Source organism: Manacus candei, unplaced genomic scaffold, assembly GCF_025592945.1.
Source record: "Manacus candei isolate 608988 ecotype Guabito, Panama unplaced genomic scaffold, ASM2559294v1 h1tg000041l, whole genome shotgun sequence".
Lineage (NCBI taxonomy): Eukaryota > Metazoa > Chordata > Aves > Passeriformes > Pipridae > Manacus > Manacus candei.
This window is the reverse complement of record NW_026138089.1, coordinates 10,332,826-10,345,153: the sequence shown is the minus strand read 5'-3', so window position 1 is coordinate 10,345,153 and position 12,328 is coordinate 10,332,826. Positions and strand designations below refer to the sequence as shown.

At 47.1% G+C, this 12,328-nt stretch overlaps 1 protein-coding gene across 5 annotated transcripts in view; it reads left to right on the top strand.

Moving 5' to 3' along the window:
• Positions 1-1,904: 1,904 nt before the first annotated feature.
• TBL1X (transducin beta like 1 X-linked) overlaps positions 1,905-12,328 on the top strand; it is a 197,626-nt gene continuing 187,202 nt past the window's right edge. For 3 of the 5 annotated variants that reach the window (XM_051794961.1, XM_051794956.1, XM_051794960.1), the window contains exon 1: positions 2,415-3,172. The gene's annotated coding sequence lies outside the window, so the exon portion shown is untranslated. Of the gene's footprint in view, positions 1,924-2,414; positions 3,173-3,759; positions 3,779-12,328 lie in introns of those variants that run through there. The other 2 variants (XM_051794958.1, XM_051794959.1) reach the window with 2 other exon arrangements.

The window sequence follows — 12,328 nt, the reverse complement described above, 5'->3', positions numbered from 1 at the left end:
GTGGCCACTTTGGGGTCTTTTGTTACACAAAGGCCAAAATTATTGCAATGGCCAGAGTAGTGATTCACTCTTCTACATTTTACTCTACTATCACTTTATAGTTGCGTTTGTTTTTTTTCATTTTAATCGGAAAAAAACAAATCTCTTTGATGGGTCTCTGCAGCTCCTCTTAGCCAAGCATAGCTTGAAAAAAGTGCCTGCCTTGATAGACTTAATTTTAAGTTCTCGGCAAGCATTACATCAATATTTAACCTCTTCTCCCTCTGGGATAGCTGAGCCTGCCTGGCTTCCTGGTGTAGCAAACACCACACTGGCTGCTGCCACTGCTCAGACACAGCTGTATGCAGAGGGGTCCTGGCCACAGGAACCAGTTCAGAAAGTGAGATAGATGCAGCCCTTCAGACTCGCCATCTCCTGCTTGAACTGCTTCCTGCAGGACTGACTTACACTCTGCTGATAATAGACAGTGGGGGCTGTGCCCAGTTAGAAAAAAGTTGCTTCCTTGTATCCCTATGAGGTTACAATTTCATTTCCTTGCCATCACAGTACCTTCAGTTCCCCACCACCCCAGCCTTCCTTGCCTGTCTCCCTGCCCGCTCAGCAGACCAGGAGGTCTGGTTGGGCCCTGGCCAGCCTGGGACCAGCTGTCCGGGTGCCTGGCTGGGACACGGAGGTTTGGACACTGTGGTAGGTACATGGCCAGAGCACCCAGGCAATGTAGGATGAGCATGTGCTGCTCCTCAGCAGTGAAAAACTCAATACATGGCTCAGAAGGCTGTGCCAGGACCTGTAGTGCCACCTCTCACCAGAGCTTGCTCCCTTACCACGCAGCCCTCCTGTGCTGCTGCCACAGTGCTGGCCATGCTGAGCCAGCCTTGTCAGGCTGAGTAGCCAGGACTGGGTCTCATGGAGGGGTGAGAGCTCCATCGCCCCCCACAGAGTGCGGGAGTGAGAACGGTCTCAACTTCCTTGCTGGGCGACTGCGCCTTGAAGCTCTGCAAGTCTTGGCTTATGACCATTTTCTGATGAGTTTACCTCATTTGTAAGCCCGTAGCACTTTAAAAGAAAGCAAATAAATAAAAAGCACAAGAGCCAAAAATTTTGTGCCATCTCACTATGAATCTGGAGAGGGTTTTTTGTTTGTTTACATTGTCAAGTAATAAAATGTAATGTAGATTTTGTTTTGGAAAAAAGTAAGGCAAATGGGAGCTTGCTTAGAAGGAGAGACATGTTTGTATGTCTGTCTGTCTGAGTGCTGATGGCCTTGTGCTACAGTCCCGAGGTTCTGAATACGAAAATGAATCACATCAGCCCACAGTAACATTTCCCAGTGAATCAAGAGTTCTGGTTTCAACACATATGTGAATATATGTAGCAACGATCTTTGTTGTCCTGCCTTGGATGACGTCGTATTTTTCCATAAGAACACTGGGTGACAGTACATTGGAAGGCTTTAGGCTAAATGTGTAACAAGCGTGAAATTCCTTTTAATGTGAAAATAAGACCAAAAGAGAACAAAGAGTGGAGAGGTCATGTGGGGGGGAAAAAAACAAACAACAAACCACAATAATAAATATGACTTTTGGGGCGGCGTGAGTCTGGCTGTCACCGAGACGAGCCCACCGAGGCAGACATCCCGGCAACATCCAGATAATCTTATTATTTGCATGACATTAGCCATGAGGCCGGGGGGAGGGTTGAGGGTGGGGGGAGGGGAAGGAGAAGAAGACCGCCAAAACCAGCCGGGCGGCCCCTGCCCCGGCCGGCCCCTCTCGGGCGTGTCGGGGGTGCGGTCCCCCCCGGGGCGGGGGCAGGGGGGAGCAGCGGCCCGGCCGCGCGGTGTGCGGGGGGCTGGGCGCGGCGCGGTTTGGCGTGCGCAGCTACTCGCGGCGGTGCGGTAGCGGCGGGGCCCTGCGGAGCTCGGTAATGATGTCAACTTGTTATTTACTTTCCAGCGCCGAGTGACCGGGCAGCGCGAAAGGAGAATCAATCAGCCGCCGGGTGACCCGCCAGGCGGAAAAAAACCGGGAGCCGGGCGGGGGAGGGGAAGCACATGGAGCCGCGTTGCATCATCCGCCCGGGGGCGGTGGGGGGAGACACGGACGGGACGCGGGGACACGCGTGGGAGACGGGCGCGCTGGAGGCTGAAGAGCCGCAGCGTTGGTGCCCCGCGGGTGCTGCGCTCCGGCGATAAAGCAGTAAAGCTCGTTTGTGCTGATTCACAGCCCGCCCGCCCCCCGGGGCGCTGACCGGGACAGGGCACCGGGAGCATCGCTGTGCGGTGCGGGGAGCGCTCCCGCGGCGCTGCCCGTTCCTCCCCGCCGGGCACCGCGCCCGTGACGAGCCGCCGCGTCCCAGGTCCGGAGCGCGCCCCGCGGTGACCTGCGGGCAGCGCCGCCCCACCGGCCTCAACCGCCCCCGCGGCCCGAGCGGGTCCCGCGGGGCCGAACGTGCGCGGGGGCGAGAGGGCACCGCGTGTGCCCCCGCGCCGGGCCGGCAGGGTTGCCCTCCGTGTGTGCGTGGTGTGTCACAGTTGTTTCAGTTGCGGGGGTGTCGAAGCACAACACAACCGCAGGCAGAGCGGGGGCGAGGGCTCAGCGGCCACCCCGGGGCACCCCCGGGGGCGTTGGCAGCGGCGCCTCCTCGAGCCGCGCGTCCCGGCGTGCGGGACCGACCCGGGCGGGGGAGGGCGCGGCCGGTTCGCCCTCCACCCACCCCGGCCCTCCGAGCCCTCCCGGTGCGCCCCCTCCCTCGCCGTCACCTCCCTCGCTCCCGCCCGGTGGCGGCGGCCCCGGGCGCGGCTGTGGCTCCCCCTCGGCGCTGCTCCTGCCGCCGCCGCGCGCCCGCACCGGCCCCGGCAACCCCCCCCCCTCACCGCCATTCCGCCCCAAAACTTTCCGTTTCCCCCTTCCCACTCTCCGGGACTTCCTTGTGCCGCCTGTGCGCGGAGGGGAGGGGGGGGAGGAGGCGTGTGCGGCGGCGGCGGTGGCGAGGGGGGATTCGCAGCCTCCTGGCAGGCTGGCCGGGACCCCGGGGGAAGAGGAGTTGCACCATGCGCGGCAAGTGAGGAAAAGTCTCCGCCAGCAGCAGCGCCGCCGCCCCCCGCAGAAGTTGGGGCTCTCCCCGCCCGCGGGAGCGGGAGCTGTGCCTTTAACGCCCGCTGCGCTGCGAGGTGAGTTCCCGAGGCGGATTATTCATCCCGGGGACCCTGTTGTGTTTTTTTTTCTCCCCTCCCTCCCTTTTTTCTCCCCCCCATCCTCTTTCCTCACGCCAATGCTTCCCCGGCGCAGCCCCCCGAGCCCAGCCCAGCCCGGGCCCCGTTGCCCCCGGCGCCCCCTCTGCAGCCTGACCCGCCCGGGGGGGAGGGGGTCGCTCAGCCACTGCTTGTTATGACGAAGTTTTTTTGAACCCGGAGGTTTTGGGGTCTGTTCGAGGATTTTAGGGGTGTTTTCTTTGGGCCGAGGCGATGTGTGTGCGTGGGACTGCCGTGCCCGTGGCGGCTGTTTTGCATCTGCCCCCGGGCAGAGCGACCCCAGGGCGTGGGGAGGGAGGGGGTGGGGCAGTTTCTCCCTACTTCTGAGGTAGTATTGTGGGTTTTTTAATTAAAAAAAAAAATAAATGCTCGGGGGAGGGGGGTTGGGGGGAATGCGAGGTATTCACGCTCCAGTGTGGAGTTTGCAGAGCCTGGGTGGGGGAGGGGATCCCATTCATCGCCAGGGCTTGAATCAGCAGCGGGCGGAGGGGCCGGTCGCTCCCCTACATCGAAGTTTACTTCCAAGTAGGTAAACAAGTTCCCCCTTCTCGCCCCCCAGCCCCCATTCCCACCCCCTGGAGACGCGGGCTCTGCCGGCCCCGCTCCCAGCCCGCGGCCGCCGGCGGGGCAGGGGGTGCGGGGGAGCCCCTCGGGGGCTGCGGGGCTGCGACCTGTTGCACGTCCCGGGCCAGCGTGCCCAGCCCCGGAGCGGCGGGGCCCGTGGGCACCCTGCCCCCGGCTTCTGTCACCCGGCTGAGCCGGGTCCCCTTTTTTCGTGCGGGCTCAATCTCGGCGGTGGGGCTGATAGATGGGTTCGGTGCGCGGCTGAATATTGGTGTGGTGTGGTGTGATGTAAAGCGAGTGACCCTTGACCTATTTAATGATATGTTGTTGGGCTCTCGGGCAGGCATCCTGCACAGCGCAACAAGGGGGGAAAACACCAAGCCACACCCTAAAAGTTCGGCTTGTATATTAATTTCTCAAAGTCGGCGTTTACACGGAATAAAGGCTTCCCTTTATGTGTTGCCTTAACATGCTTCTCGCTGTTCTCCACGAGGATTCGTACGGCGTTTCTCTTTTCCTGACAAACGAGCCTTGGAGTGTGGATGTGGATGTGTACGGTGGGGGAGGGGAGGCGGGATGTTCGGCGGGGCTCATCACTGCCTCCCCCCCAAAAAAAGAGAATGCTGCAGAAACCTAAAATATTCCTTTGAAAAGAGTGATGTTTTCAAATAAAATAGAGTGTAAAATTAAAATGTCAAGACTGATGTTTTAGGCTAATAGTATGCAAATAAATATATTGTGCCAGGAGGGATCTAGTTGTAGGCAATAAATACAAGGGCTTTAGTCGTGATAAATATAACGTCATATCTTTCTTCCTTATTCGATTTATTAGCAGTCCTTTAACTGAGACTGTTCCTGTGTCATATATAAGGTTTAACGTCATATACTTTGCTTACCATATGACTGCACATGCTGGGCTTAGGCCTCTCCCTGTCCTGCAGTCAGTGTTCTGTCATGTACAGAGACACCGGGCAGGTTTTGAACTAAATATATTTATTCCATGATAGCAGATGTTGTTGGCAAGAGAGCAGGATTTGTCCTAGTGTGTGTTTTGGCGTTGGTTTTTTTTCTTAAACAATTACAGATAATAATTGCAACATCTCAAAGACAGCAATAGTAAAACAGGGAAGCTTTTCCACAGAAGATTTGTAGAGGGGGTGGGAGGAAAAGGGAAAGCAAGAGGGGGAGGATGCTATCACATTAAAAATGCGTTAAACCTCTCTTGGGCTACATGTAATAATGGCAAAAACAGTGGAGATTTGAGCAGAGCTACTGTAGTTGTTTCAGTTTTTAACACCTTCAGTGAGCTATGCAACAGTCTAGGATAGGGCAACCCTCAATGTACACAGACTGAGGAACAAGTGGAGAGCAGTGCTGTGGGAAGGGACCTGGGGGTCCTGGTTGACAGCAAGCTGGATATGAATTAGCAGTGCCTTGGCAGCCAAGAGGGTCACACATGACCTGGGGTGCATCAAGCAAAACATCACCAGCTGGTCGAGGGAGGTGATTGTCCTGTTCTGCTCTGCACTGATGCGGTCTCATCTTGAATATTGTGTGCAATTTTGGGTGCCACAGTATAAGAAGGATCTAAGGTTACTAGAGAGCATCTAAAAGGTGAAGGGTCTAGAGGGGAGGCTGTATGAGGAGCAGCTGAGATCACTTGACGTGTTCAGATTTGAGGAGACTGAGGGGAGACCTCATTGCAGCCTACAGCTTCCTCTTGAGGGGAAGCGGAGGAGCAGGCACTGATCTCTTCTTTATGGTGACCAGAGACAGGACCTGGGGGAATGGCATGAGGCTGTGGCAGGGTGGATTTAGGTTGATTAGGAAAAGGTTCTTCACCCAGAAGGTGACTGGGCACTGGAATAGGCTCCCCAGGGAAGTGGTCACAGCACCAAGGCTGACAATGCTCAAGAAGCATTTGGACAATGCTCTCAGGCACATGGTGTGATTTTTGGGGCTGACCTGTGCAGGGTCGGGAGTTGGACTCAGTGATCCTTGTGGGACCCTTCCAACTCAGGATATTCTATGATTCTGAGGTTGTTTTTTTATCTCAAAAGATGAAAAAGTGTGTTTCAGAAGCATAAAGGATTAAAAATTATGCATATGTGCAAAAACTGGCAACTGCACAACTGTCCAGGTCTCCTAGGACGTAAAAAAACTCTCTGCAGATAAGTTGAGTACATCCTCTGCCCTTCCCCCACCCGATTAAGTAGCTCCAGTGTCCTCTGCTGTGCCACTGCTGAGAGTTATGCTATGGTTCTTCTTTTCAGCCGATTTCAGGTATTCTCCACAAAAAGAGTATTTAAGGAGCAAAAATAGATTAAATCCTTGATAAGGAAGGGGAACTTGTCTGCACCTGGAATTGCCAGGCTTCTGCTCTACCAGTTTGCCCAGTTTTCATGGAATCATAGAATGTGCTGAGTTGGAAGAGACCCACAAGGATCATGGCGTCCAACTCCTGGCCCTGCACGGGACCGCCCCAAGAGTCACACCATGTACCTGAGAGCGTTGTCCAAACGCTTCTTGAGCTTTATCAGCTCTGGTGCTGTGACCACTTCCTGGGGAGCCTGTTCCAGTGCTCAGCCACCCTCTGGGTGAAAAACCTTTGCTTGATATCCATCTAAACCTCCCTGGACTCAACTTCATGTTGGTTTGGTACTGTCATTGATTTACAGATGGGCTTTTCCCATTTTTGTGATGACAGGGGCCAGAAGTAGACCTTTTGTCCACTTGATAAGTCTAATGTGCCATGTCTCCTGGGAGAGCTTCCTGAACAGAGGCTTCTCCTCTGTCAGCAGCAGCTGTTAAAGGCCTGTCATCCCTGAGCTTGGAAGGAGTAGAGGAGAACGTCCCTCAGTGCAGATTGGATCTTGTTTCTCGGTGTCCGAGATAAGTCAGCGGTGCGATACGCTTAGGATTGAGCGACACGTTCAATGAATTTGGTTCATTGTGGGGATGAGGCCGGAAAACCCATCCCAGGGTTTAGCCTGGCCTTTGCCACAGATAGTGCAAATGTGCTTTTGTGCTGTTAGCTCTTGCTGTTTGCTGCTGTAAAGAGTTCAGTGTTAGAATTTATGCTGTATAAAACCGATGTTGTTTATGTTTTAGTAGTGCCAAGGGGCCCCCATTCAAATCAGGGCCATTTTGGGAATATTGTAGACGACGGTTCTCGCCCTGAACAGGTTGTAATGCGAGTAAGTGAGGGAGACAAAAAGCCAGGAGGGTAAATGATGGAAAAAACTGACTCAGGGGAACAGCAGCCGATTGTAGTGTAGTGCCTTATCTGCACAGCCATGGCCACGGTGTGATCTCAGCTGGTAGGAGAGAGGAGAGTTGTTAACACTTGGCAGCACTGTCGCTGGTAAATCTGTCTGCTCTGTGTGAAGAGGAGTGGGCATTATAACATGCGATCCATATCCTGGATTCTCTTTACTATTGCTCTTTTAACTCCTGGTATTTTAGGTTATGTACGCCAACCTGCCTGTAAAATGATGCAGGTTTTGTAACTCTTGGGACAGCTTCTTTTTTTCATAATCTTCATTATGAGGCAAGATGGAAGTAATTTTGTGAACTCTTTTTTCATCTGCTAAATTAAAACTCCACTCCCTCTTCCCCTCCCTCATCTTGCCTATTTTTAGTTAGGAGGAAATAGCTGACCTCTTTACAGCAAGAACCCATACCCCCTGGGTGCCATTTATAGGTTTCTACCAAATGGCCTACTTGGACAAGTTGATTGAAATTAAACAAAAACATTGGGACTACAGCTCTACGTAGGAATAGCAGCCGTCCTGTCAGGACAAAATCTTGGCATTTTGAATGACACTGAAACAAACATCCAAAGGCGAAAAAAAGCGTTTAGGTTATTTTGCTTTTCTTTGGTAGACAAGAGAATATTTTAAAGGCTTTCTTTTTTGTTTGTTTGTTTTGTTTGGTTTTGGGTTTTTTGGGTTTTGTTTTGGTTTTTGGTTTTTTTTGTTTTTGTTTTTGTTTTGTTGTTCTTGCTTTCTGGTCATTATTATAATGGAATTTCATTTAAGGATGACTAACAGTATTTTGTTTTACAATGACAAGAAGCCTCCCAAAGCTAGGGCTGTGTAAAAGCTAGGAGCAATCGAAGAAGGGTGTTCAGTAAGAAAAGGTCATAGTTTCTTACCAGTTTTGTTCTTGTGTGGAGATTTTGTCCTAGATGGAGATTTATAAATTGTAATTACTAATGTTTAGTGATTCCATAGAAGTATAAAATTGCTTTTGTTAGCTTAATTGAAAGCAAATTTAACTCCATAGTGGGTATGTGACCGTTTTTGAAGGTGGAGCTGCACAGGCCTTTTGTGCTACTTTTCTTGCACTGCTTTTCCTGTGCATATTTGTATTTACTTTAAGAGATACTAAAAATACTGGACTGTAGCAACAGGTATTGTATTTTTCATTTGTTATTTGACAAGAGAGGAATATATTGCCTTTGATATCTTCTGTTTGGATCACAGCTATTAGTCCCTTTCTTTCCTCTGGGTTATGAGCATGATTGCATCAGGAAAAGAGGCTTGGGCTTAGTAACATTTGATGATATGCCTTCCATCTTTATAATCCTGTTGACTTAATGGAAAAAAAGGGGCATCACGATATTTAACCCCATTTCTTGACTTTCTTTGTTTGTAGTATGGACAATTAATATGTGTCTGCTTGACCTATTTAAACTGGAGTCTATGTAAGGAGTGATAATTTACGTGAAGTTGCAACAGAAATTTATGCAAAGAACCCTGTGGTATTCATGCAGTTCAAAATCATGACGATAGTACTGTAGTATGAAGAAACAGTTATTTTAATATTTTAGCGAAGTGTATTGCATAACTACAGTTTGGCTTGGGTGTTGAATGTTACTCATTTGCTGTGAGAAGTTAACACAGCACACTGAACACATGGACAGAACAGTACCTTGATGCTTCGATGATATGACTTGGCCTATTTCCGAGCAGACAAGTAGATTTATAATGTCTAATAACTATATATATATACTCATCAAAATACTTTTGTCTAATTAAGTGGTAAATTTTATTGACCCTTTGCTTTTGAAAGGTGGAACAAGGCATTTAAAGAGCATTGTTCTCCATTAGTATGTAGCGGTCGCTCTGTACATCACTCCACTGCCATTCAAAATGAGATTGCATTTACTGACCTAAATTTCATTTAAGCTGCTAATTCTTAGTTACAGTTTAACCTCTTACTACTATGTAGTGGCTTTAGGATGCATTTTGTTATATAAAATCATAATTTTATTAGATGAAAAGATGTGGTAATGTCAAATATGATTTTTTTTTCTGTCAAAACAGAACTTTCCCATACCTGCAGTAAGTTATTGATAGAGCAAAAAAAGCAACATTTTTTCCCTTAGGCATTAAAAATGCTTGTAAAATATTCCTTTGTCATTATTTTCAAGAAAACAAAGAGGATTTTACTTTGGTGGATAGATTCCCTTTGTCATTCTGCAGAATAATATATTTGTTGTGCTCCTTTTTGATGGCAGTAAACTGCACTGGATGTACAACTTTGCCTTCTGCTACAGTTTGCTGTGTAGCACTATCAGCTCTTCATTAACCCTCTGCCATTGAATGGAGACTCTGCAGAATATTCTCTTGTTCAAGAGTGAAGCCAACTATTTATGATTTATATTTCTGAACAGAATAATCATGTTATAGAGGGACTGCTGAAAGGGAGCTATTTCAGTGTTATAAGTAACATGTATACAGCTGTTGTTATGTTTCGTGCTTAGAAGTGTCCAGTGATGAGTGTGTCAATTTGAACACCACCCTGTAGCCTACAGCAAAATAATCGGAAAGATGTTCTTCCAAAAGAATTGACCTTCACAGGGCCCAGTTAATGAATACATGAAATTTTTATAAAGTGAAAATATGGATTTTTTTTTTTTTTTTGCAAATCCATGCATGTCAGTAACAGAATTAGGAATTGTTATAACTATGCGATAGTTTCAGTGTCGTTTAGCAGCTACAAGTAGCTTGTTCACTGTACCAGTGGGTTTAGTCTGGTTGCTACTGGCAGAGGATATGTGTGTGTCCAGAGACCTATTAGTAGCAAGACTTGTGTTAGCACATAGTCTCAGCTGGGATTGTAGAATAAGAAGCAGTTTTGCAAGTATGAATTGTTTAAAATGAACTACACTAATTGCCGTATGTGATTGTGTGCATGTGCATGTAGGTATACGTACACGGATAGCCTTAAAGGTAGTCTAAAAATTAGTTTTGGAGAAAAAAGGAATCTCCCTGAGGTTGGAGAGTGGTGCTGGAGTGTAGTGGCTAGGCTCTCACACCCCAAACTAGGATGTGCTCAGGTTTCAGGCTCCAGTCACAGCAGCACCTGGGGTGGTGCAAACCCAGTGAAATGACTGCAGGACTGGGCCAGGCTGGATGTCAGGTTTTGGGAGAAGACGGAGTGCATTATGTACTTGTTGAAATGTGGCAAGGTCAGAAGTGCATACTGTGCTTGTACATCTGACTGAGCATGGTGAGCCCAGGAGGTGACAACTGGGCTATTGTATATGGCTGAGAAATGCATTCAAACTTCAAAATTATATCTTTTTTTTTTTTTTTGGTTACTCCTAGAAGTAAAATTTAAACCCTGAGCTTGATAGAGAGACTGAGGGAAAATTACCCTCCACTGGAATGTTGTCCACAGATAGGGTCGAGTTTTGCTGATGGGTTAGGACAGGGAATCCAAGCACAAACAGTGCCCATTCATATTGCGGGGGTTAGTTTCCAAGGATATCTGTCTGTTGCTTTTTACAGTCACAAAACAAACTTAACCCTTTTCATTCCTGTTTACATGCTCACACGTGGACCTCTAGGAATTTGGTTACAAAATTGACTGAAACACACCAAATATTTTCTAAATTTCTCAGAAGGTATTGGTAATGCTGCTAATTATATGGATTCAACTCTCTCTCATTATATGGATTCAGCTCATAATTGCAGCTGAACTTTGCTGTTTGGTTTTTTTTTTCTTTTTGGCTTTAATTTTGTCCTTTTTTAATGTAAGAGCTTCTGTAGTTTTATGTAGTTAATAAAGTTTACGTTTTCAATTTTTGACTTTTAAACTAAAATACTATGATCTGAGGAAGGTACAGATAAAAGGTAGGCCTGAGGATTATTCTAATGAGGAAAACATCTTCCTTCCTATATCAGTTCTCAAAAATGAAAGTAAGGAAGAGAAGCAAATACGTTTTTAGTAACTTTACATGGTGTTCACAAGACAGATTTTATGTCATTCTGTGAAAACTATTCAAGGTTTCTTTATTTTCATTTTGACTATTACTGGGTTTGTTTGGGTTGGTGGTGTTGTAACTCAATAACAATTCTTGTTTGTATTTGGAGGAATCTGGTTTTATATTAAAAAACCCAAACACTCTCAACTCTAATACTTCTGCTTGTATCAATAGGTATCTTACATAACTTCTTAATTTAAACGAACCAGTTAGTGTAAAATTAGTGCATGACAGTGTATCATAAAAATTTATCTGGTTTTATTCTCCCAGGATTTTATGTGCTTGGGAAAAAACATAAGGGAAGCTGTAAAGGTGGCCCTAAACACAATATCAGAGTGGAAGTAAAGAACTTATTTGTTACATACAGCTCAAATTTGCTAAAGCATTGATGTAATGATTCACCTCACTGCTGATGAATGAAACCAGCTTTTCTGGGAGGCCACCATCATGTCTTTACTACATAGTCTGGTAGTGCTGGGTAGAGGTTAGGTAAAAAACAGTAGCTTAAGCCCTGATGGGCAGTTTACAAGGAGGAAGAAGAAGAGTAGAGTGGAATAAGCTACCTGAAAAGCTGGGCTCCCCTATTTTTAACCTGCGGACTGTCAAGTAGCCAAAGAAATTTTTAAATTTTCTGAACTGTATTTTTTTTTTTCTTGGCTAAGATGATGTGTCTTCAAAACAGTTATTCCTGTGCATTTTTCAGTGTTAGGAGGGTAGTATATATGGTATGTGGGTACTTTATAATACGTTATTTTGTGGTTACAGATACTGCTTTTTGTGTGTGTTTGGTTTTTCTAATGTTTAATGTATTTGTGTGTGAATTAAATTTTTTATTTTAAATTTTACTTAGACTAAACAAGAAATTCTTTGTGGTATCTACCATGTTACCAACAGCATATATTTTCAGTTTAAAAACCACCTGAAATATGGAAGGGTTATGTGTCCTCTAATGGCAACATGCAGTTAAATGCAGTTATACATTGTCAATTAGATCATATGCACTGAATGGTGGGTTTGTAGATAAGGTTTGTTTTGCATAGCAGGTGTTTATGTACATGGAGTCCAGAGTGAAAGAAAGAAATTTAATTTCCTCTTACTATAAGTAATACCATGACCTATATCCCATACCTATTTAAAGAGTGCTCAGATAATTGCGTTGAATGATTTTGTAGTTGTTTGCTCCTGTATTCATTTTGCCATGAGATTTTGAAGTACAACATTTTTCCTTTTTTTAA